Source organism: Diaphorina citri, unplaced genomic scaffold, assembly GCF_000475195.1.
Source record: "Diaphorina citri unplaced genomic scaffold, Diaci psyllid genome assembly version 1.1 scaffold5225, whole genome shotgun sequence".
Taxonomy (NCBI): Eukaryota; Metazoa; Arthropoda; class Insecta; order Hemiptera; family Psyllidae; genus Diaphorina; species Diaphorina citri.
Genome location: NW_007382601.1, coordinates 3,804 through 8,459, shown reverse-complemented (window position 1 = coordinate 8,459; position 4,656 = coordinate 3,804). Strand labels below are relative to the sequence as shown.

The following is a 4,656-nucleotide window of genomic DNA, read 5'->3' as shown; positions in this document are numbered from 1 at the left end:
TTACTCCAATGTGAAAGTTCATGTTTCTTTGAACAAGATTCAGGACGTAAGCAGTAGCATCTTGCGACTCGCTACTTGCGATGTGTTACCTCAGTGCGAAACGCGCCTAAGAATCGACTTTTTATTCACAATTTTTGCCCAAATGTTAGGCTCTTGAAGGGTCTTGTGTATTTCGCTCCGACATCCTCTAGTTTTCATATTGAGATGCTTTTAATTGTTTGGGTCAGCCTAGTTAGCTCGGTGGGTAGAGCATCTGCCTTGTAAGCACTAGGCCGCGGGTTCGATTCCCGCCCCGGGCGGATTTTATCCTGAAGGGATAAGGTCTCAGAACGGCTGGCTTTCTCCTATCCTGTCTTCACTCTTCGATTTCGGGACAGTAAGACTTTAGCAGTTACAGTTCCCTCTGTCAAACGTCTTGAAAATAAAATAAATTGTTTGTTCGCAGGGTTCTGAATACACAGACACGCCCGCTGTTCCATCGCACATACCTATATCTCTGGAAGAACTGTTATCCAGCTCTGAAGACCAGTTTCAGCATGAAGAAGGTAAGTTAAGTTACGTTGCGCGTGGTTGGGTGACCATCTGGACAGTCGCGTATTGCTGGCTTTTCCCGGACAATCTGGGCAATGTGAGGAGACGAGCAGATTGTTTACAAGTGGAGGACAAAAACCCCTATGTTTCTCTTTGATTTTAGCTATCTCATGACCATTTGTCTATTTTCTCTTTGATTTTATCTAGTCATTCTTTCTCCATTCTCCAGATATCCTCGCCCAGCTGTCCTCATGTCAGTCGCAAATCCTGCACCTCACCACCCTGCTGAACGAATCGGAAAACAACGCAGCCCGTCACGAGCAGCAAACCAACTTCCTCAAGCAAGAGATAAGACGACTAGAACGGGCCGTAGAACGACAGCCTCACGTACAGAACACCGAGTATTTGAAGAACGTTATCATCAAGGTAAGAGTAGGTCGCGGGTTCGATTCCCGGCGGTTTCGATTTTATTATCGCCTTTATTCCCACGTTCGTCCGTATAATCACTTTAATTTGCCTTGTTGAGATTGATGTTTTGTGTAAATAAATAAAAAGTAGGTAGGTATTATACTGAAAAGCAGGCAAACACTTATCTTGGCAATATGTATCAATTTGGATACATTCAAATTGCGACAATTTTCACACTTTAATGGCGTCTGTAGACGAACCGCGTCAATATTTTTAGAAATGACAAAAAAGAAACTCTCGTGAACTTTCTGACGATTAACTGTGAATAAAATTGAACCTCGTGATGTTCACACAAAAATTACTCCAGACTCACATGAAGAATTACGTCAAAAAAGGATGAAAGAAATCTCTGCCAAGTTTAGGGAAAATAAGTAAAATAAAAGAAAACCCTTTCAACTTCTTGGGGCCACGGTTAGCCCAGTGGTAACATGCTTACTTGCCATGCAGAAGGTCCTGGGTTCGATGCCCACCATCGACAAAAAATTGTACTCCTGTTTTGACTACAAATATTTCAACGGGTTACTTTCTGATATTCTCGTGTTGACCCAGCACCTAAAATGGGAGGTATTGTGTCTCTTATCGTTCATCTGATGAGGGACATACTACGGGATAGGCATGCTACGACACAGACCACATGCGTCTAATGTAGCAGTTGTTTCATTGATACAAAATGAAAACGGCGATTAAACACTCGTCTTTTTTTTTTCTTATTTTTCTTTTTTAACTCTTCCTTTTGCCACTTGTGTTTTTATTAGTTTTTACTTACTCTGATTTTCCTCTTCAGTTCCTAACGCTCCAAGGGGGAGATGAGAGACAGAGACTGGTTCCTGTGTTAAACACGATGCTTAAGTTAAGCCCTGATGAAGTTAAACAGCTGACGGGAGTAGCCAAAGGTAAGATTTTTTTTTTTTTTTTAAGTTGTTTGACAGACGGAACTGTAACTGCTAAGGTCTTATCGTCCCGAAATCGAAGAGAGAATGAAGACAGGATAGGAGAAAGCCAGCCGTTCCAAGAACGAACATTATCCCATGAGGATAAAATCCGCCCCGGGCGGGAATCGAACCCGCGGACCCAAAGGTAAGAAACGGAACTTGCGTACAGGCGATTTTTCCTTAGAACGGCACATGGAAATTGAATTTTCGAACTTTTGGAGTTACTTTTTCGGAGTTTTGATTTTGATTTTTCACAACTTTTTAACGTAGCAATCAACCTTTTATTCATAATTTTTATCCAAATTCAACTGTTCTATTGACAAAAATTGAAGTTTCGACCTTTTAAAAGTTTGCCTAAAAAGAAAAAAAGTTACTTTTTTTGGAATAGATGTAAAAGAAATAACAGTGAAGAGTATAAGGTATTTCTTTTACATCTATTGTTATGGAACTTCACAAAGTTACTGAGTCTTCCATCATACTTTTTTGGAGTTTTAATTTGAGTTTTTCACAACTTTTTACTTTCCTTATCCTATAGGAAGGAAAGTAATGTAATCGGGTCAAATTTTTTACATAGGAATCGACCTTTCCTTCATAATTTTTATCCAAATTCACATTCTCTATTGAACTACTGATAACGCTCTACAACTGTCCTCTCTGTGTCCTCCAGGTGTTGTGGATGGCGCCAGCAGTTGGTCCAGTCTGTTAGGAGGTTGGAGTGCCGGTAGCACCACATAGTAAGACCGTTCTCGGAGCAAACTGCAAATAGGAGCACCTATGTATAATATGTATATGTATGTCCAAATGAAAAATGTCCAAAGAAAAAAAAGGCATGGGGTTAGCCCAGCATTTGCCATGATCGAGAAAAAAAAAGATATGTCCAATAAAAAGTTAGTTCAGCACTTGCTTGCCATGCAGAAGGTCCTGGGTTTGATACCCACCATCAGCAAAAAATTAAAATATCTCCAGTAAAAAGTTAGTTGAGCACTTGCTTGCCAACTTGCCATGCAAAATATCGCAATTTGATACTTACCAGCAAAAAAAAAATAATAATAATAATAATAATAAATAAATAAAATATGAAATATGTCCAATAAAGTTAGCTCAGCACTTGCTCTCGATGCATAATTTACTGTATTTCATGCCCCCACGGTCGACAAATGAAAAAAAAAAAAATATTTACTCGGCTTTCGATTGCAACGAGCTACTTTTTGGTTTTCTTGTGTTGACCAAGTACATATATATGAGAAGTATTGTGTCTCTTCTTGCCAATCTGAAGAGCGACATACTCCCCCATGCCAAAATGTTCACGTATAAGTAGATAATATTATTTTAATTTGTGATGTCCACAAAAGTTTTGAGAAGGCTCTGCTTTATCACAAATAATTATTTCATTGTTCGTACAACCGTCCGTTGTAATGTCAAAATTGTGATTGTAGTATTGTAGTTTTAAATTAAATTATGAAATAGATATGTAGGGGTTTTTTTTTTTTTTTTTACTTTAGAAAATAAATAAGCAGAGAGAGAGAGAGCTTTCAGGATTTAAATCTAAAATTAAAGGCAATGCTTTAAATCTAGGTAGCCAGCCTAGTTAGCTGGAATCTTGAAAGGTATAAATGATAAGTGCAACGTATGTATAAGGTTCGTTCTCGGAACGGCTGGCTTTCTGCTATCCTGTCCTTCTCTTTTAGATTTCGGGACGATAGAGACCTCTGTTGTCACATTACCCTTTATCAAACCTTTTGGAAAAAAAAGAAAAAAAAAACTCTATCTCTGTCATGCATTCCAATTTTATTTGAGGAGGTCTATGAAAAAACGGGACATTTTTTGTACTTTTTTTATATTAAAAATGGCCCTTTTTTTCAAAGATCTCCTTTTTATTGTCCTTGTATGTCATTGTCGTTTGTATTTTTTGTTGAAATCATGAATGATGAAATGAAATTATTTATTAAAATATTGTTATTTCGATGAATTTTAACCATTCGTTTTCTCATTTTCTTATTCGTTTATACGAAGAACGCTTGCTAGTTTTAGTTGTCTGGCTGGGGGACTTAAACAGGGAATATACCAGCCTCAATTTCCCTTAATAAAGAAATAGCGAAGGTTGAGTGCGAAGGGCATGCACTCGTAAAATTTGTTGCCAAAACCAAATGTCAGCCCAAACCAATCACCCTAGTGAGGGTAGATTGAGAGGCTTTAGCCAACACCTGGGAGCAGCCTAAGACGCGTTTCGTTCTTGTTGGAACTCATCAGTTAGACATAGCTCTCAGGTGCTGGCCAAAAATTTGGAAGTGTTATTTATACTTCAGAGATGGAAATTGTGGAGAAACGAGAACCTGGGTTGTTTTCTATGTAGGATTATATTTTAGTGTTGAGTGTTGTTGTGAGCGCCACAAGGCGAACAAAAAACGCCGACCCCGTCTGTACACGGGAAAAGGCGAAGAAAAAAAGAGGAGGAGTAGGCGCCCACAATGGAGAATCGACCTTAGCCTAGTACCGACCCAGGAGAAAATAAATTTAATAAACAAACCATGCTAATGAATAGAAGTGTCCTCAACGGAGCGTTGACCATATATAGTACCGACCCTTGCAGAAAAAGAAGATAATTATTGAGCTTAGTATATCTTTTCTGCGATGGTCTCTGTGAGGGTTTATGGTCGCTCTCTGGTCACACTTTTAGTGCGATGGTCCATAGAGTCAACGGTCTATGGTCGCCTTTTCGGACGAA

At 38.9% G+C, this 4,656-nt stretch overlaps 1 non-coding gene across 1 annotated transcript; it reads left to right on the top strand.

The window, feature by feature from the left end:
* Positions 1-429: 429 nt before the first annotated feature.
* Positions 430-1,816, top strand: LOC108251821. Its single transcript, XR_003394709.1, has 3 exons — positions 430-545; positions 761-957; positions 1,784-1,816. It is a non-coding gene; the product is annotated as an uncharacterized LOC108251821 (transcript).
* The last annotated feature ends 2,840 nt before the right edge of the window (positions 1,817-4,656 follow it).